Consider the following 22,280-nt stretch of genomic DNA (forward strand, 5'->3'; position numbering starts at 1 on the left):
CAGAAATGCAGCCCCAAACTTGCAAGGAACCTCCACCATGCTTCACTGTTGCCTGCAGACACATTATTGTACCGCTCTACAGCCCTTCGGCGAACAACCTGCCTTCTGCTACAGCCAAATATTTCAAATTTTGAATCATCAGTCCAGAGCACCAGCTGCCATTTTTCTGCACCCCAGTTCCTATGTTTTCGTGCATAGTTGAGTCGCTTGGCCTTGTTTCTATGTCAGAGGTCTGGCTTTTTGGCTGCAACTCTTCCATGAAGACCACTTCTGGCCAGACTTCTCCGGACAGTAGATGGGTTTACCTGGGTCCCACTGGTTTCTGCCGGTTCTGAGCTGATGGCACTGCTGGACATCTTCCGATTTCGAAGGGAAATAAGCTTGATGTGTTTTTCATCTGCTGGACTAAGTTTCCTTGGCCGACCACTGCGTCTACGATCCTCAACGTTGCCCGTTTCTTTGTGCTTTTTCAAAAGAGCTTGAACAGCACATCTTGAAACACCAGTCTGCTTTGAAATATTTGTCTGGGAGAGACCTTGCTGATGCAGTATAACTACCTATATACTATAATTGGTTGATCATACACCTGACTACAATCCTACAAAATCCCGGACTTTTTGCAAGTACCTATAAGAATTGATGCTGGTTTGAAGGCAAAGGGTAGTAACACCAAATATTGATGGGATTTAGATTTTCTTTTGTTCGCTCACTTTGCATTTTGTAAATTGATAAAAAATAAACAATCTATGTTTTTGAAAGCATTCTTAGTTTACAGCATTTTTTCACACCTGCCTATATTAAGAATAGAAACATATTATATGAAAAAGAATAATAATAATTCCATCCTATCCCTTATAGCAGAGGTGGAAGCCACTGACTTGCCAATACCCAATACTGCCATTTATCAGGTCTGTACGTCAGTAGGAAGCTAAAACATATTACTCCATGTTAGACCACAAATTCCCCATCTGTCTCTTTGAACAGCGTGCTGCCTGTTGCCCCCCCCCACACACACACACACACACACGTATGCATGTGTAGCACATTAATATTCTTTCCTGTGGCCATCATGTGAGGGAAAAGAGATAAGAACAAAGGATGGGAGAGGATGGGCTGTAATTCCACTCAGTTTACAGAAGCACTCTCTCGCCTCAGAGACAGAGAATGCATTTGTAATTTAGTCATTTAGCTCATTCCTTTTGGGAGAAGGTATGGAGTTCTGTCAACATGGACTATTCCATTTTTAAAAAGGCTTGTCTCTATCTCAACGGCCTCTACAGCTTCTGCCCCCTCTCTCATCATGTTAGTGATGACCCTGGCAGACAGTGGGCTGGATGGCAGTGGATCTGCATCATGGCACACTCATATCACATAGCAGAGTCATGTCTCTGGGAACAGCTAGGGGGAACCCCCTGAGGTGGTTTTGACGACCTTCGTGAGGTGGATTTCATCCATCTCTAATGCTTCTTGGTTGCATTTTGTCGTTCTGATATTCAATCTGCCCAATCTGTATGAAGTGGCTGAGTGGAAATGGGGAAATAGATTAGGGCTGTACTGAATACCTTTTTTTTTTTTTTTTTTTTTTTTTGCTTCGAGCTTCGTTACTAGTCTCGCATTGCCAGACCTTCCTCCACGGTGCTGCGGAAGAAGGTGCAGGAGCAACAGTGCCTCTGCAAAATAGCCTCGGGAAGGAACTTGTTTTGGTAGAACATGTGTACGTTCAAAAGTTTTAGTTGTGCACACACACTCATCTCCCTCGCACATAGAGCTCACAATCGATCATACCCCAAAAAGTTACAGATTGGCCTACCTTATCAGCTGTCTCGATGATGATAATAATCCAAAAACTTTAATACCGTTCTTTAGTCCTCCAGACGTGTTTTTTTTTTTTTTAAGCAAACAGGCTAATATCACAAGCGTGTGTAGCTAGGCTACAGCACAAAGCGAAACTCATGGCTGACGCATCTTGAGCCGTCACTGATTGAGACAAGAAATTCTCAAAACACTATTAGGTCTGTAAACATTAAACATTACAAAATTGACATTCATTCAACGGACCTAATATTTGTGGCCTAGTTGCTTTACAAAAATAAAAATAAAATGTGATACAGATCGGATCTGCATCGATCTCAGATATGGCATTTCTAAAATCAAATTGACAGAAACCCATCTAGCGATGGAGAACTTTAATCCCTGCGTGTAACAAAAAACTCAGATCTTACTGATCAGGACTCATGGCACGTTCTGACCAACAGCGATCGCTGTAGGTTTGCGCGGCGCTGGGAGTGCCACTTTAACATTTGTGTGACGTCCTGTTGTGTTCTTTAACCCCCCCCAATGTAGCACAAGTAGACTTTTTATTTCACAATTTTTGTTTTCCGTCAGATCGTTTATAGGTCTCGACATTTCCAACCGCGCTTGAAGGCAGCTTCATTTCACGGAGAAAGAGAGAGAGGGAAATAGTCAGCTGTTCCACAAACTCCCAGGCAGTTCAGAGCTTGTGTTTGGTGTTTTAAAACTTTCTTGTGGCAGCAACAGAGGCAGTGATGTTTCCTGTTTCCTGTACGGGACTCTCACACCGTCTCAAAACACTCTGACAAGTCTGATCGACGGTTACACGACTGGCCACCGCAGCTTGACATTGGGTTGACGACCGCATATCCGAATAGTGGAATATTCGGATCAGGCCCTAAAATAGAAAAGACAACCACTCACACTTATGGCGCTTTTCCATTACATGGTACCTGCTCGACTCGCCTCGACTCGACTCTACTCTACTTTTTTGGTTTTCCATTACGAAAAAAAGTACCTGGTACCTGCTAACAGGTACTTTTTTTAGTACCTCCTCAGTCGAGGTTCCAAGCGAGCTGAGGCGAGCCGAAAATGTGACGTGAAAGCGACAGATGTGGGTGTCCTGAACAAACCCGCTATTTTTAAATAGTTTAGCCAGCTGTGTTTTTTTTGCTGCCTCCAGCTTCATTTGAAACTAAATGTGTCTTCTGGCTGTGGCAAAAACAACACACCTTCGACCTTCTGTGTGTGTGTGTCGCAGTTTACTGCGGCGCCACTTGTTTTACAGTTCTGCGGAGGCTCCAGTCCAGGCAGAGCTTTCACCATAGCCTACGTACACACACATGGCCGGCTCGACGCACACACCAGCGCACAAGTATAAACATCAGGCCACATGTTACAAAGGCTACGGCGAAAGCTCTGCGTGGAGCCTCCACAGAACTGTAGCTCAAGTGGCCTGATGTTTATACTTGTGCGCTGGTGTGTGTGTGTCGAGCCGGCAAGACGACCAGCCACGCTGAGGCGGTACTAAAATCTGCAATGGAAAACGGACGCACAGTGTGTCGAGTCGAGGCGAGGCGAGTAGAGGCGAGGCGAGGCGAGCAGGTACCATGTAATGGAAAAACGCCATTACACTGATGAAAAACAGTTCACCTTAGCTGCTTTAGACTGTGGGAGGGAAATGGAGAACCTGGAGAAAGCCCTTACAGACACAGGAAGACCTTGCAAACGCCAAACAAAGATCACCTTCTTATTTTTAAATTAAAAACTAATTATGATTTACTACAACTTGGGTCATATAGGAAAATCCAATTGCCAGGCTTCAAGTAATGCGTTTGCCTTTGCATCGAATTCCGATTGCGAAACGTGACATTTTGTGTGGGTTGCGACGCTCAAGATGTATCCATTGATTTACCAAGGCGGTAAGCCTCTCCCCGGAACGCGTAGCTCCTATGGTGCCACTCTGATGCTACCAAGCCATCACCTCCCGTTAGCGTCCCATTGACTGCCATTCATTTTGGCGCCACTTTGAGAGCGAATAACTTTACATCTGAAGCGTTTAAAGACTCGATTTGTCCATTGTTTATTTCTAAAGAAACACGGCAATGTATAAAAGGCTCCATTACCTTGTATCTCACGTTATAGCTCCGCAGACGTTTTTGTAAAAATAGGCTATTGATTGTGTCATAACCACGGGACTTACTGTCGCATAGTAGAGGAATTACCGTATAGTACAGGAGAAGCTCACAGGCAGTTTCGACTTACAATTACATGACTGAGATTTCTCTTGGCACAGCTACCAGAAGACTTACAACTTTCAGACAGGTTGCTCACGTCACATTTACGTCGTCTCTCTCAGTTGGAGGCTGCGCAGTAACGCTCAGCCATCACCGGAAATGTGCACTGGTCTCCGTCCAGAACAATGGGATCTGTTGGTGAATGTGATTTACAGACGTCTGTTTCGCAATGTATTCTATGGGAATAAGTCTTAGGCCAGAGGGCATCACGTGACGGGCCTTAAGTTGTAAATCTACTGTTTGGCCACTATTTGCTTCAAAGCCCAGCACACTTCCTGGGGCCCTGCATGGGCCCTGTCACGGTCCAGCCAACAATTCTAGACGGCTGTATGTGATCAGTAGGCACCGAAGGTCAAAGTTGAATCACGAAGTGGGTCTGATGTTTATTAGCAGCAGTTTGGGTAATCATTTTACTGTTTGCCTTCTTCAAATTGACTTTGACTAACCTGTCGAGCTTGGCGATAGAGAAAATCACCAAATACATCAATGTCGATATTATGGCGATACTGTAGGGTTGACTATTGGTGCTTTCACAAAATATTAACACAATGAGAGTTTTGATAAATAATCACATGTGGATATAATGACTAAGTGGCTAAAGGCAAATTATAAAACAGCTATAGTAGGTAAGGTAAGTTCAGAAAATGACATCACTTTACTGTAATGCAGCTTTTAAATACAGGAAAAGACAACACTTGTGTCATATCCCGATATTACAATATCCAAAATTTAAGACGATATCTAGCCTCATATATCCATGTTGATATAATAACGATATATTTCCCAGCCCTACTAACCTGGGAGAAGTTTAAAGGAAAGTCTTAACTAAGACCGACTTGGCACTGATCAATACATTCTCAAACACTAAGCTAGATCTTAATCTATCCCAGTACCATGCCAGTAATCGTTTCACAGACTTAGTAATATAATATAAATATTAGTAAATCTGTTTCCCTGATAGGATTTGCCTAACTCTATCTGATTATCTGTGGAATTTGCTGGGGGCTCCAGTTCCGCATCTCGTCCTGCCGGGACAGATACCATCACCCAACACTGTAGTCTTACACAAAGTGACACGTCAGGCAGACAAAGACAGCATGATGTTACAGCCTTTACAACACAAATCAAATTCAAATGTGACAGAGGATCTAATCATCCAACCAACTCTAAACACAGCTGGTCACAACATATTTGCACTAAGACTGCGTAAACCTTCACAGATTCTCAATGATTGAACAATGTGCAGTTACTCTGAGGACATCAGTCGTTTCTGTAAATCCTTGCAATTAAATCTCGTTAGTTCTGTAGTCACGGCTTGACAGTACGTGACTAATGGTGGAAAACCACTTCACCACTAAAATCCCCTGACCGCTTACAATATTTGATTGCATGGAAATTAGGGCTGCACAATATTTTTTTTATCGTCATCGCAGTATCAACTGACTCAATACACATATCACCAAAGGCTGCGACATATCACGAAATAGTAGAAAGAAAATATGTGCAGAAAACTGCACTTTAAAATGAAACGGTCATTTTTTTTCAGTGGTGCCTTCAATGTTCAATAAAAGAATGTTTTCCTTTCATTTGTTGTAAATTCAACAAGCCATTTGTTGTATTTTAGAAGAATACTGAAAGCAGCAGACATGCAGAACTGGGTACACTTTAATATCTATTTATTGCAAGTAATATCGTTATCGCGATATCGAACAACGTTATCGCGTATCGTATATTTCCTAATATCGTGCAGCCCTAATGGAAATGTGTCCAGAGGTTTGGGTAGGTGCATGATGACAGTCAAGCAGAAAAAAACTTACTGTACAGTAAATGCAACACATTGAAATAGGAAAAACATTGTTTGTGTACCCAGAGTTTACTAAAAAGAAAGGTTTTGTTGTTTATGCTATCCGCCATTTTCCCAGTCCAAAATAGGCGCTCTCAGAATGCGAATGAACGGACTCCATAGGAGGAAATGTCATTCTTATATGAGGCTCCTTTTTCAACTACAAGGTCAATATTTTGTTTCACTAACAACAAAACAACGAATTATCCGTGCATTTATATGGAACTAAGCTTTAGGAGCTTTCCATCTTTACTCTCCTCCCTTGACTATTTTTGACTGGCTCGATAGACGGCGACCGGAAGAACAACAGCTAAAGTGAGTTGCTCAAAACCTTTCTTTTTAGTAAACTCTGGGTACACAAACAATGTTGTCAATGCTTTCGTTAAGGTGTAGAGCCCCTGGTGATACTTCGAGCAAAATTTCATGTTGTTGTTGTTGTGTTGCCTTCTTAGTGTTTTAAAAATAGCTATTTTGAGGCTAGCATAAAAGTGCCCCTAGCACTCCCATTCAAAAGGCCATTTGACCGAAAAACGAGAATACGGTAAATCTTAAAAGTGGCGATTCCGTCCTAAATATGCTTTTAAACGAAAGTTTGACTCGGGTACATTCACAAAAAGACCCTAGGTTTAATTTTGGCGAGAGTTGCGCTTTAAGAGAAAAGACTCACTTGCTGCACTAAGTTAAATGTGTTAAGCTGAAGACGTATTTTAGCCACTTTGTTTACTTAGTTATTTTCGTAAACAAAAAAATGTGTGCAGCTCTATTATCTGAGCAAATACAAGTTTCGGACTTGGTTTCGGCAGGTATTAAGCACCTTAAACAACTTCTTAAAAGTTCCCAGTTATGTCATCATTTTGACTAATCTTATTGATGTAATGTAACCTGCCTGAATGTGTGCTAATGTGTTTCTTGTTTGATATTGTATATTGTCATATTCTTTTGTGTTGCATTATCTTGTATGTTGTTGTTTTCCTGCCTCGGGACTACAGGTGAAAATTAGCATTTATGCTATAGCCTGGCTCATTTACAGTCTGTACAGAAATGTTATTGTTCATTAATGTGCACTGTCCCGAATGAATGAATGAATGAATGAATGAATGAATAAATGAATAAATAAATAAATAAATAAAATAAATTATATATATATAATAATGAATATTCAGTAATTAATAAAATCGGATCGGGGGGTCAAAAAAGCTGATCGGGACATCCCTAGTGTATCTCTTCACAGTTCTTGTTCTGTTCTTATTTTCCTCGCACAGTAATCAAAAGGAACATATAAGCAGTATCAAACTACCAGACTAACGAGCAAAATCGAGAAGTTTTAGTATTAGCAACAAAATCCTATCCCCAGTCGGAGAACTTTCTTCCAGATTTTTGATATCTCTGCTGCACATGAGATGAGTCCTGTGGCTGCTGTCGGTGTTTTAGAGACTGTCCTCAGCTGTAATGAGCTGGGGTTGTCAATGCTTTCGTTAAGGTGTAGAGCCCCTGGCGATACTTTGAGCAAAGTTTCATGTTGTGTCGAGCCTTCTTAGTGTTTTAAAAATAGCTATTTTGAGGCTAGCATAAAAGTGCCCCTAGCACTCCCACTCAAAAGGCCATTTGAGCGAAAAACGAAAATACGGTAAATCACGCCGACTTATTGGGACTAGGGCTGAACGATTTTTGAAAATAATCTAATTGCGATTTTTTTTCCCACATATTGCGATTGGATTATTTTTTTAAGGTTTGTCTTCTGTATTATTCAACAAAGACAAACAATAAATCATTTTATAGTATGAACAACACACAATTACACACTAGACAGTTCAAAAAGTAAAAATATAGTATATACACACACACACACACACACACAACAGTGTATTTTTTTTACAGTGCACAGAGAGGAGCTGCCTCCAGCCCCTCCCCCTCGTGAAGTTGCGTGCTGCCGTATGCACTTGTTCAGAGAGGTTATCGTTACGTTAGCTAGTTGCTGGTGTTCTTGCCGTGGGATTAACTGTACTAATAAAACTGTTGAAACACCCCGGCCACGCTGCTGTGGAAGCTCCCCGAACGTCATTTATCCGAGTCTGGTTATTACCCCTCTCAGTGGCAGCTCCTCCACTCCATATCTTTATAACAGAGCTAACCGCTAACCGGAGCTAACCACTAATCAGAGCTAATAGTTGCCAACCGAGCCTTGAGTTCTGCGTGTCTGTATCCATTAACTGCATGTATGGACTCGAACCAGAATAAAACCCTTCATTTTATTAAAATGGCTGTAAAAGTTTTAAACTACAACTCAGAGTTGTTTGAATGACAGAAATCAGCTCAAGGTACAGTGTAGCGTTAGCGTGCTAAGTTGATGCTTTCTCTGCGGAGTGCAGACTGATTTGCTCTCGCGAGTCGTGACCAAATCGCAGCCTTTGCGATTAGGAAATCGCGTTTTAACATATCGCGATATTATCGCAAATGCAATTAATCGTTCAGCCCTAATTGGGACTTTAGCTTATTCACCGTAACCCCCAGTTAGATAAGTCGATACATACCCTTCTCATCTCCGTGCGTGCTGTAACGCTGTCTGACGCCCCCAGCATTAGCTTAGCCTAGCACAGATCATGCAGGTAACTGGTTCCAACTAGCCGACTGCTCCGAATAAGTGACAAAATAACGCAAACATGTTCCTATTTACATGTTGTGATTTGTATAGTCACAGGGTGTACAAATAATAAGGTCACATGAGACACAGCCATATTCTAACCGTATACTAAGTGGGAACTATATTCTCAGAAAGTGGAAGCACTGCTACTTGGGCGGAGTGATTAGCGCAACACCGAAAAGCACAGTTACTTCCGTCAACAAAACCAATGTGAATAGCTAGTTAGTAGCGAACGTGACAAATCACAACATGTAAATAGGAACATGTCGGCGTGTTCCTTTAACACCAAAACAGTTCTCTTTAGGATCCCAGCAAACCTCCAACAACATGTGATTAATTAATTAAGTGATTAAAGGCAGCGATCACTACAAGCTGATGTAAATGAATCGGAGTAAGGTAAACGGGGTGAATGCCGATCCCCGATCAGTAAAAAAAAATAATCGACATGTCCCGATCCGATACTGTGCACATATTATCAGGACCATTAATCATTGTGTCCTGTTCATTGTGTCCATTTATATACTGTATGTATGCACTGATGCTATATGAATCTTTTGAGGCCCTGATGCTTTTGTACTTTGTATATAATATTGTGGTTCTAAGTACTATTTATGGTCTTGACTTTTTCTGTTATCGAACACAAAGTAATGAAGTATGAAGAATTTGCCCTTCGAATTTATGCAAGGTCTCTTTTTGTGTTTATTATGAAATTGTATTCCTATTTATCTATTGATGTAAAAGGTACCAGAAAGATTTGGAAACATGTTCAACATCTATTAATGCATTTTAGCTTTTGGGTTTTAGCATTCTTCTTTGCAAAAGATGATATTATGACAATACCACAACTCTGGAAGACATGTTCTTCCTTACATGTAAAAATTCTATTTCGGCCTCCTGTATCTTTCCATCTTTTAGGCCTACATATTTGTAATGATGTCCTTACATACGACTTTATCGTTATCTCTTTGTTCCTGCCATATTATTGTTGTACCACAGACGTTTGTCTTTTCTGCCCTTGTCCTCCTTCCCTTCATCTCTCTTTTCTGCTCTGCTGATTCTAATCAAGATGAATCAGTGTAATCTGTGTGTGTGTGTGTGTGTGTGTGTGTGTGTGTGTGTGTGTGTGTGTGTGTGTGTGTGTGTGTTCTGAGAGGGGAGAAGAGAGAATAGATGAGCACAAAAAGATATTTTTAAATTTTAAAGCCAAATTTCCCACACGGGACAATATCTATTATAGTACGTGTCCATATAGCCTACGCGTTGTTTTCGCCCGCTTCCCAGCATTGCATGCTAGTGACCTTGCCACCAGTTTCTCTTCACTGACCATTGACAAGCAAAGATTACCGTCTGCACCCTCCTATAACCGCCATGGCAGCTTAACAGCAATAAACAAGCCGTTCTTAAATGTCGCTGACTGTCGTTTTTGTGCTCTTTTTTTTGAAACATGTTTTAAAAGTACCGGTTCAGGCACCGGCACCATTTTAAAAGTATCGCTTTAGCACCGGTATCGGAAAAAATCCAACCCCGGGGTATTCTTGCATGTATTAATGTATTACATTAAGCGTCTGTGCATGCTCCGTACTGCCCCTCCCCACTCCGCTGGAGTGGTTTTGACTCGGAAATGATCTGCCAGCGCAACCCGTTGCTATATGAACAGCGTTACTCGGATCAGCAGCAGAGGCAGCCCACCATCCATCTGCTTCAGATGGCTAAATCCATCTAGATCCATCTCCGGGGCGGTCAACGCTGTGTCTCGGCACAGAAGTGGAGGAAACGAGCCGCGGAGCAGCCCGCTGCGGCTGCTGGCTAAAGCTAACGTAAGATAGCTAGCTTGCTAATTCCACCTGACACTGGTTACAGATCATGAGCCAAACAAAGATGTTAGTCATCTGGCGAGGGCACTGTGCTTTCCTACGCTGTGACAGAGTGTGTGATGAAATGTTACGTTGTTAAATTTTTAATAATTTAGTGGCCGGTCGGTGTAATTTTGACATAGGTCAACCGATGAAAAAGCCAGTTGTGCGTTGGCAGAGCGCCACCTACTGTACCTGAGGTAGAGTTACTCCGTCATTCTTAAAAGTAGAGGTGCAACGATGAATCGATTAATCGATTAGTTGTCAACTATTAAATTAATCGCCAACTATTTTGATAATCGATTAATCGCTTGAGTCATTTTTTTATTAAAAAAAATAAGATTTCTCTGATTCCAGCTTGTTAAATGTGAATATCTTCTAGTTTCTTCTCTCCTTTGTGACAGTAAACTGAATATTTTTGAGTTTTGGACAAAACAAGACATTTGAGGACGTCCTCTTAGGCTTTGGGAAACACTGATCCACATTTTTCACCATGTTTTGACATTTTTATAGATCAAACAACTAATTGATTAATCAAGAAAATAATCGACAGATTAATCGACTATGAAAATAATCGTTAGTTGCAGCCCTACTTAAAAGTGCTCCCCGCTCATGTATATGGGGAGAACTGGCATATTCTACAATATGTAGAATATTACTACAGACATTCCTGCTGCTGTTGCTGTTTAGTAGTCTCGCATTGCCAGACCTATCTGCCAGCGAGCCTGCAGCGGCTGTTAAAATTCTACATATTTAGCAGGGTTAGCAGGGCTGAGGGGCATGGAGTCCCATTCAACCTGTGGAGAGTGAGCGGGAGGGCCTCCATGTCCTCTGACCCAATAGGGTTCCTTCCTCACCACCTCCTCGGTCACACTTTAATGTATGTGAACAAAAAAGCACTTCTAACCGTTGTCTGTATGTGAAAACGAAGGATCATTCAACTCCAGGACTTCCTACTAGGGCTGCACGATACGAGGAAAATATGCGGTATGCGACAACGTTGTTGAATAGCGCGATAACGGTATTACTTGCGATAAATAAACCAGATACCGAAGTGTACTCTGCATTTCTGCTGCTTTTTCTTATTCTGCTAACATACAACAATTGCTTGTTGAATTTAAAACAAATGAAAGGAAATATTAAATCCACTAATGTAAAATGTGTCTATATCGACGACTTTTCACTTCCGGGATTGTTCCGGTGCCGCCGGAAATCCCGCCAGATGTCACTCTTTTCAGCCGGACGGCCGTCATCTTTCACTTTCTTTGTGTTGGCGTTCTAACCTCCGGTGGATTTCTGAGGACTATGGTTAACTGCTCCTCAGATCTCTGCAGGGTAAATCCAGACAGCTAGCTAGACTATCTGTGCAATCTGAGTTTTCTGTTGCACGACTAAAACAACTTTTGAACGTACACATGTTCCACCAAAACAAGTTCCTTCCCGAGGCTATTTTGCAGAGGCACCATTGCTCCATCCGGCGCTTAGCACCGTCAAAGACCAAAAAATGAAAAATAAACCAGAGCACGTTTTTCTCCAGACCCTCCTCCGAGGCCCTGGAAGGTCTGGCTAGGGTTGAGCATCACTTTGATTTTACCAATTCTGTTTCCGATCCCAATTCTTCCTTTCGTTTCCGGTTCTTATCGATTCTCGATTCCGATTCTTTGAATGGGGGGGGGGGTTTAAACGAATCACATGCTTATTTCACAGATGAGAGGAAGATTATGTTTTGATTTAATCATGGTTTACAGTCTGGCTTTTTCAACGTAAAATAAAGCCACATTTTAGAGCGCCGCTTACTGTGCTTCATGGCTGCAACACAACAAGCACCTGGAAGTACAGTGGCCGCTACGGAAACCAAAACTTGCGCGTGTTAAATTTGGAACGGAGATCGGATCATAAACACATTTTTTTCCATTCCATTCAACAAACGATTCCATTGTAATTGTAATTTTTGAAAAAAGTTGGAACCGGTTCTCGATGCCCAATCATAGGTCTGGCATTGTGAGACTAATGTAACGTTTCCCCTCTCTGCTCCAGCTGCCTGTTCACACCCCAACGTATCACCAGCCATGAGCTTTCAGCAGTCCTGCTTCCTGCCTCTCTCAGGAACAATTTAAGTCTTGGCAGAGAGGCTGAGGGCAGATCAACCTGATGGGGTCTTTTGTTGAATCCGATCCCCTGACTGTCTGGACGACACACCTCCAGCTTAGCAAACACTAGTGGTATCAGCCAGGAGCATCTATTGATCTACATCAGCAGGGCTTAACATAAGCAATGGCCCGATGGCCCGCACGGGCCAGTGACAGTAGCTCTGCCTGCCGCATCAGCAAACGTCACACAGAGTGGCGTGAAGCGTGTGAACGCCACACTCGTTACTGTAAGTAGCCTACAATAAAACCTCCATGATTAAAAAGTCAACACTAATCAATACCCACCTACCTGTTCTACAGGCATAAACATGTAGAAACCCATATTTCAGTCTGCGCTGTCCACTCTTGTCCACCGCGCTGTACAAACACAGCTCTCTGCAAATAGCGACTTTTTACAAACAAGCTAAAATGAAAGATGTCCGTTTGTAGTCCAACTGTTTATCTTAGTTTGCAACGAATCTTGAACTTTTGGACAAACTCTTGTAAACGTAGCTGCTGTATGAACGAGCCATCCTCTCCGCTGGAGATGTAAACCTATGGATGTGTTATAAAAAACAGATACATGTGGCTACTTAATATGCACGTGAATGACGCCGCGTTCTTCATTCTCGAGGATGTTGCCGGTTGTATTCTTTTGCAACAGCATTGTCTTATTTCAAATGAGGCATACAGGACGAATGCTAGCCTGCTTATCAGTCCATTCATCATTAAAGCTGTCGTTTTCCACAACTTTTCGCTTCAGGCTCTTTGACAGTGACATTTTTACCTGACGACAGGCCTGTTTTTCTACAAGCATTTTCCACCAATCAGAACACGGCATACTACAACAACGTTTCAGTAATCAAAAGACTTTAACCATCACTCTTCAGTGAACTGCCCCCTAATCTGAGATCATTTTCTAGTTAAGTAGCCTATCTAGTTATCATTATGGAGTTTGCTTACACTAACGGTAGAGATCCAATTGACCGTGCGACGCTTCTGTCACGCCGCGCTCCACTCTATTCCTATGGGTGACGTCAAGCGACTTCAACGTGCACGCAAAGCATTCCGGGAAGGCGGCGCTGCATTTGAAAAAATGCTGCACGTCCAAAAGCTGGCCGATGCCATTCTTTATGCAAATGAATCCGTTGAATGCGACTATCCAGTAGAAGTAGACGAAAATCTTTTAAACTGACCTTTGTCGATCTGGAATGAAGACAGATTCAGCAACTGCATGGCCTATTTCTCGCTTAAAGCCCATGTTGCAGGTTAATCACCACTGTTGATTAATGGGTACATAAAGTACTCAACATATGTATATCATTGTTAAAAATGTCACCAAATAGTGTTAAAGGCCAGTTTTCGCCGTTTTAGTCGTTTAGTGGGTTTTTTAACGCAATTCGGTGATGACGTCACGTTGGGGAGACGTGCCTCAGCCTAGTACTAGAACTATGGTGACTGACTGGGATGAGGAAGAGGTGTTTTTGTAGTGTGTAGTGTCAGTGAATAGCACCGAGTGAAAGTCAATGTTTTCTTTATATTTAGTGGCAGTGATCATGTTGTTAGCTAGTCCAGATAAGTACTGGTAATCTAGCTAGATCTAGAAATAGAAGGCATCATGCTAGCTTGGCTAACTTGCCAGTCAGTCCTACCTGTGAAATCCCCCGACGTTGTAAACACATTTTTGATTAGATATCTCACGTTTTGATGGACCCTACTAGCTCAAGTAACAACATATTTGCCTAGTGTTCATTTATTACTTGGATGGGGATGCTGTTCGGCTTTTCACAAGTTTAGACAGCTAGCTAAAGCTACACCGACGTTTTGCTAACGTTAGCGCAACAGCGTTAGCCTAGACGGCTAGGTAAATATTACGACTGCCTTCGTTGTTTCCTATATCTGCGTCCACGTTGTCAACATAAGACGTGGCGTTAGTGCTCCTTTTGTACCATAATTGTATTGAAAGAAATGTTAAGCTTCGCTCCTACGAGATGGGTGGGTTTTTGTTAGCTACGTTACACACAAAGTTAACTGGCTATAGTTAGCCTGTGCTAGCGGAATTAGCTAACGTTGCGTAGCCAGCCAGCAGCTTCGGCAGTAGTTCCGGCGAGCTAACCACAACAGCTAACACATCCACAAGCGTCTCTATTTCAAACATCACTGCAGATTGACTGCTTTTAGCAGCAGAGGTTGATTGTGGGCGACAATACTGTCGTGGTTAGCTTACCGAAACTACTACCGATTGCCAAAGTTGCTGGCTGGTTGCGCAACGTTAGCTAATTCCGCATACGGCTAACTATAGCCAGTTAGCTTTGTATGTAGCTAACAAAAACCCACCCATCTCGTAGGAGCAAAGCTTAACATTTCATTCAATAAAATTATGGTACAAAAGGAGCATTAACGCCACATGTCTTATGTTGACAACGTGGACGCAGATATAGGAAACTCCGAAGGCAGTCGTAATATTTACCTAGCTAGCAGTCTAGGCTAACGCTGTTGCGCTAACATTAGCAAACGTCGGCGTAGCTAGCTGTCTAAACTTGTGAAAAGCCGAACAGTATCCCCGTTCAAGCTGTGTTTCACTTTCCCTCCAATATTATTATACACATAATAAAGACACATGGACTCGGTCGAGACCAAAAGCCATATTTTGCAACACCAGTGGCACATAGACAGTGAACAGAGACGGGGCTTTCGTCTGTCGTCTCCCCAACGTGACGTAGTGCAATGCATTGTGGGGGAAAAGAGAATCATTGCAAACCGCTGTAAAATAGTACTACTTTTTCGTATTTTATTCCGTTTTGTGATATCCATTGTATTTGATGTTGTTGGGTAACAGTTTAAATGTTTATTACCAACAAGCAAATTGCACAAATTCATTAGAAAATAAACCCTGCAACATGGGCTTTAAAATGTTTTCAGAAACACGTTTCGGTGAAATATTTTCGTAAAATACGAGATCGTATTCTCAACGAGCCGCCATGACACTCTGTAGAAATTCTCGACAAGCCAAACCCACGTCAGGCGTTCGTCCAATCAGCTGCCGGTCAAGGGCGTGGAGCATCAACCATGGATGTATGACGTCGCGACACCACCCTTCAGTCGTGTCGGTCAAATGGATCTCTACCGTAATACGTATAAAAAATATAGCATTAATTTAGTAAACCTAAATTTAGTTAGTTATTTTATTTGAAAGTCCGGCCCCCGGAGTGTCTGCTTAAAAGAAATTCTGGCCCTTTGAAAAATGTAGTTGATGACCCCTGGTCTAGCTTTACTGCTAATGGCACATATACAGTGGCAGTGGCTAGCTGGGTTATAACCATTTTCTGATGCTTCATGGTAGGTGCGGCATATATTTTCCTGCTTTGTTGTCCTTTGCCAATCACACCTATGATATTTCTTTCAGGGCCAGTAAAAATGTAGAAGGGGCCAGCAAAACTCTGATTTACTGGCCCCGGGGGGCCAGTGGGGATTTTTTTTTTATGTTGAGCCCTGACATCAGTTTCACAGTCGTCCGAGTATTCATTGGCTTACTGCACAACCACCTACTGTTCTGTCTGCAGCCTCAGAGAGAAAAACTACCAGGTTTTCAGAATTATGATAGCCACAATTTCCACACACACAAATCACTCACAAAGAGTATTGATGTTACCGTAATCTTAGTCTATATCCACAACGTTTCACTTGCTCGGGCGTTTCCTTCATACGTACGTACAGTAGGTACGTGCACCTCTTGAAAAATTTAACTACGTTGCGGCGACGCACATTGCTCGGCCGTGGCTTGGTTGCGTTTCCATCGGTAGATCCTAAATCGGATCTATTAGAATGGTCAAAGTAGGTAATAGTAGGGTAATAATACCAGGGTAAGCCAATCAGAGGCAGAATACGACGGGCCGCGAGGCACGCCCTGTGACGCCGACACGTCTAGCGGATCCGATCTAGCATACACCCATTTCCGCCGTCTCATTTCCTGGTTCTCCTTCTCCATAGAACAACAAGAAATCCAGGAGAGGGTTAACTTTTCCTGCTCCAGATTTCACACCGTGGTCAGAAAGAAGAGGGGAGACACTTTGTTTCTCTCACTATGACTCTGGAGTTGCTACTCGTACCAAAGCTATCACTGTCACTCTCTCACTCGCTCTACCACACACTCCCTACACACACACACACATGCCGGCCCTGCTATCAGATCGACGCACACACCAACGCACAAGTATAAACTTCAGACCACTTACGTAGGCTACGGCGAAAGCTCTGCGTGGAGCCTCCGCAGAACCATAAATCACGCCTTACGTATCAAAACTTGTTTTGGTAGCGGTACTAACTTTACTTTAATACTGGTAGTTGAGACACAATGACCACAACCTGTAACTCATGTACCAACCCCCTGGACCACAGACATCTCTCCCATCAGGAGAGGAATGTAAAAGAAAACACTCTCTAGTGACGCACTTTGCACAGGTCCAAGTCAGTATAGTCAAGGTCAGACATAAATATAAGAAAAACACATTTTTGAGTGCAAGGGGATCTTTAACTAAAAAATAAGCGTGAATTCAATAGGCTAAGAATAGTGACTTCTGATTTTCGAAGTACGATGGAGATTAAATCCAGAAAAAGCTGCAAATTAGCACTCGTATTGATGAAATATGTGCATTCATCCTGCCACCTTGACTTTTTCAGGATACCTTCTATCTGAATGTGATGTACATCTGCACTGCCCCTGGTCTCAACAGATGTTAGGTGCTGCTCAGTGATCAAGGCTGGACGGGAAACGGGCTCAGTCACAGGTAGAGCATCTTACAAGCATCAACCCGGCATATGGAGACAGGAGGTAAATGAGATTCTGCCACACACACACACACACACACACACACACACACACACACACACACACACACAGACACAGACACAGACACAGACAGAGGTGAGAGGTAAATGAGGAAGAGAAGGACAGAGGAGAAGAGTGAAAGTTAAGCTATAAGACTTAGTGGGCATTCACACAGCCTGCGTCAGCAGTCAAAAAGACTCAAGTCACTCTCAGCTTTTGGAGAAACGCAACCCGACGTCACGCTGCGGTGGCCAATCACGTGACCGGCGATCAGACTTGTCAGTCGGTTTTGAGGCGGTGTGAGAGTCATGTACAGGAAACAGGAAACATCACTGCCTCTACTTCTTCAACACCAAAACACAAGCTCTGAACTGCCCAGGAGTTTGTGGAACCAAACAACAGGAGCACTCGTCTCTTTTTCTATCTCTCTCTTTGTGAAACGAAGCTGCTTTTAAGTGCGGTCGGAAACGCCGAGATCTGACGCAAAACAGTAGTTGTGAAATATAAAGTCTACTTGTGCTACAATGGGGGGGGGGGGTGTTAAAGAACACAACAAGATGTCACACAAATGGGCCGTTTCAGTGACACAAACGCCGGATTGCCGTTTCCCTGTCTGAACGCAGCCTCACAAAGTTCTCTCGCCTCGCGTTTTTGAACATTCCACACATCGCGCTCGAGTGTGTGTACGCGAGCGCCAAGCCAATGGCGATTTCAGTGTTTCCCACACATAGACTAATGTGTGGTGGTGCGCCTCACTATCAACACCGGCCGCCGCACATTGCGTTTCGTTATTAATTATTTATTTTTTTAAACGCTATTTAAAACACGTTCTTCTGCATTTCCTTTCCATGCCCTCCTCCGTCTCTCTTGTGTCTCTCTTGTGTCTCTCACACACACACACACACACACACACACACACACAGTGCAGTGTTTGGTGTTTTTAGGCCCCAACGTCGCCTTCCAGGCAGCGCGACAATGGTTATGTCAAAGAAGTTATGTTAGTGTTAAGGTGAGGGTTAGCTGCCTGTAAGGCGACATTGGAGGTTTAAAACACCATTGAGCCCCCTCCTCCCCTCCCCCCACCACAAATTGCTTTTGAATCTGTTATTTGCCTCCAATACGGGGCTTTCGTCTGGCAGCTCCAAAAACTGCCGGTGAGCAGAAAGTCCTGTAGTGGGCACCTGCCGTTAGATGATTGAGCAGAGAGAGAGAGTTGGTGGAGAGACACAGGGTGGGAGAGGATCAGAGTGGAGATGGAGGGGGTGGGGGCGGGGGTGGGGGTGGGATGCAACTGGTATTTGCAGATGAATGAAGCAAGCCAGCAGGATAACGGACAGAATGGCAGGAGTGAAATGAAAGACAACAGAGGAAGAACATTCACTGGCCTAAGGCATCTGCAGCCCGTGTGTGCAATTAGCATTTGTGTAGATGTGAGAGTCTATGTGGGTATAGGAGGGGTGGGTGGGTGGTGGGGGCAGGGGAGGGGGGATTCCTTGAATTCCTCCATGAATCTATGCTGAGATCCTGAGCCAGCTGTAGACTACACATCTTTCTGAGGACCGCACCGCATAAGCGTATGGACGTAAAAAAAAAAAATAATAATGTGGAAAGCATATGGCATATTTTCTTCTGCACGCATGTGCCACATGATGGTTAACGTACACAGCGGCACAGACAATGTCACACACACACACACACACTCTCTCTACGTTGTGCACCAGCGGCAGCTGAACCCGACACGTTAGCGGGGGTGCGGTGGAGAGGGAGAGAGATAAAGAGAGAGGGAGGAGTGTTTGTCGCTGAGTATGAAGTTAGCAGTAGCATTATAGCTGTGGACGTAGCAGAGTGTGTACAGTTGGTCTGCCGATCGAGTGCATATCAAATTACGAGCGTGCTCTGGCAGGTGTGGTCATTAAAATGAATATTAGCTGGTATATATCAGACCTTTAAAACTTTCAAATATTGGCAGCCATATGCCTCCACAATCTACTGTCGGTCAGGCTGTAATGTCATTTACCAAAATGATCGTTGGCCATGAGAATTACACGATAGATTAACTTTACATATTGATTCTACCATAATGATGTAACAGGTGTACATCCCACCTCCATGTTAATAAAAGGCCAAATTAACAAGAACAGGTAGAAATTATAGAGTGTGGTCTAGACCAACTCTATCTGTAAAGTGTCTCGAGATAACTCTTGTTATGATTTGATACTATAAATAAAATTGAATTGAACAGCCTTTTTTGATGGAGTTTAGCAGCTGGAGCTTTGCTATGGATCAAGAGTATGGGGTCTAGACCGAATCCACCCTCCATTGGTGTTATTATTCCCCCTTGGCTGAGCACCAGTAGGACTCAGGCCTCTCCTTTCACTCTCCCTTTGTTTCACTTCATCTGACCTCAATTGGCTTAATCGTGTCCCTGTGAGAGCCAGCAGGCCTGATGCTGGAAGGTTAGAACACAGCATGAACAGAGAAGGGGGACTCATCACATCAGGTTTAAAAGGGACATGGTCCACCATCTGGATGGAAATGGATGCTATTTCAATGTTTTCCCTAGGTTTGTGGAAGACTAAGGCTACGTTCAGACCGCAGGCCTTAACGCTCAATTCAGAATCTTTTTTTTCAGATCCGATTTCTTTGACTGACTGTTCATACGATTTTTTTAAAATGTGGCCCGCATCAGACTCAAGTACTGGGCACGGCCTGAAAGTGACCGGCATGCGAGTAATACAATGTCCCGTGTCACATGCAACACCCTGTTTAAATGCTTATCGAAATAAACCCATGGATGTATTAAGAGAACCAAGGAGAGGAATTATTATGTCGTGCTACTAGCTAACGCTAGCTACTAGCCGATTGGGAACAGGACATTTAAAAAACCTTACATCCACGTTACAGGCTTTACAGCATAGGGCTCTCGGATGTATTATAAGATAATACAAATGATCAATTACAGCCATATATCCATTGTTACAGCTACAGACACTCGGGAGAACCGTCTTATGAGCCTGCAGGGAAAGGCGGCTCAGCCGGGCACAGTCCCATGGGTCTGCTCTTGTTCATTAAGTGCGTTCATTGTGCCTGGTTAAATAACTCTGGATTTGGCTATTATTGCACGCAACTATTGTTACAACTTTTAAAACATTATGATTTAAATGAGGACTATGGCTGTGTCTCATTCCGCATACTTCCGTCAGTACACTGCTAATGTGCACTGACCACTTACTGCCGTAGTGCCCACTTTCGATGGTTAGTATTGTCCCAAAAGGAACACTTACGTTAAAACACTACCTACGCTACATTACCGGAAATGACGAGCGGTCGGCTCGGCTCGCAGCCTCTCAAAATCTGACGAAAATCTTTTAAACTGACCTTTGTCGATCAAAAAAAACAGACAGATTCAGCAACTGCATGGCCTACTTCTCGCTTAAAAAATTTTCAGAAACACGTTTCGGTGAACTATTTTCGTAAAATACGAGATCATATTCTGAACGAGCCGCCATTATGCTCGGTTGTGAAATCCGGGAGAAGCCAGAGCCACGTGACGCGTTCGTCCAATCAGCTGCCGGTCGACGTCCCTGGTCCCTCCCTTTTTCGCTTTGTAGTCAAGATGGCGCCCGTTTAGTGCGCGTAGTGTCCATTGTTCCACACTGAACTTTTTGACTGTTTTTAGGGGGCCATCCGGGTACTTTCAGTGCACTGACTTTTTGCGTTATCTACACTGTATACAGTGAGGAAAATAAGTATTTGAACACCCTGCTATTTTGCAAGTTCTCCCACTTAGAAATCATGGAGGGGTCTGAAATTGTCATCGTAGGTGCATGTCCACTGTGAGAGACATAATCTAAAAAAAAAAAATCCAAAAATCACAATGTATGATTTTTTAACCATTTATTTGTATGATACAGCTGCAAATAAGTATTTGAACACCTGAGAAAATCAATGTTAATATTTAGTACAGTAGCCTTTGTTTGCAATTACAGAGGTCAAACGTTTCCTGTAGTTTTTCACCAGGTTTGCACACACTGCAGGAGGGATTTTGGCCCACTCCTGCACACAGATCTTCTCTAGATCAGTCAGGTTTCTGGGCTGTCGCTGAGAAACACGGAGTTTGAGCTCCCTCCAAAGATTCTCTATTGGGTTTAGGTCTGGAGACTGGCTAGGCCACGCCAGAACCTTGATATGCTTCTTACAGAGGCACTCCTTGGTTATCCTGGCTGTGTGTTCGGGTCATTGTCATGTTGAAAGACCCAGCCTCAACCCATCTTCAATGCTCTAACTGAGGGAAGGAGGTTGTTCCCCAAAATCTCGCAATACATGGCCCCGGTCATCCTCTCCTTAATACAGTGCAGTCGCCCTGTCCCATGTGCAGAAAAACACCCCCAAAGCATGATGCTACCACCCCCATGCTTCACAGTAGGGATGGTGTTCTTGGGATGGTACTCATCATTCTTCTTCCTCCAAACACAGTTAGTGGAATTATGACCAAAAAGTTCTATTTTGGTCTCATCTGACCACATGACTTTCTCCCATGACTCCTCTGGATCATCCAAATGGTCATTGGCAAACTTAAGACGGGCCTTGACGTGTGCTGGTTTAAGCAGGGGAACCTTCCGTGCCATGCATGATTTCAAACCATGACGTCTTAGTGTATTACCAACAGTAACCTTGGAAACGGTGGTCCCAGCTCTTTTCAGGTCATTGACCAGCTCCTCCCGTGTAGTTCTGGGCTGATTTCTCACCTTTCTTAGGATCATTGAGACCCCACGAGGTGAGATCTTGCATGGAGCCCCAGTCCGAGGGAGATTGACAGTCATGTTTAGCTTCTTCCATTTTCTAATGATTGCTCCAACAGTGGACCTTTTTACACCAAGCTGCTTGGCAATTTCCCC

The 22,280-nt window shown here is 43.3% G+C and overlaps 1 protein-coding gene and 1 long non-coding RNA gene across 2 annotated transcripts in view; one reads left to right on the plus strand and one right to left on the minus strand.

The window, feature by feature from the left end:
- The window catches only part of arhgap39 (Rho GTPase activating protein 39), a 124,285-nt gene that overhangs the window by 68,375 nt on the left and 33,630 nt on the right, over nucleotides 1-22,280 (minus strand). The window lies entirely within an intron of this gene.
- LOC116058824 lies at nucleotides 1,691-6,680 on the plus strand. The gene is made up of 3 exons (XR_004107130.1): nucleotides 1,691-1,703; nucleotides 4,113-4,116; nucleotides 6,588-6,680. It is a non-coding gene; the product is annotated as an uncharacterized LOC116058824 (long non-coding RNA).

This window comes from Sander lucioperca, chromosome 11, assembly GCF_008315115.2.
Source record: "Sander lucioperca isolate FBNREF2018 chromosome 11, SLUC_FBN_1.2, whole genome shotgun sequence".
In the NCBI taxonomy this organism is placed as follows: Eukaryota; Metazoa; Chordata; class Actinopteri; order Perciformes; family Percidae; genus Sander; species Sander lucioperca.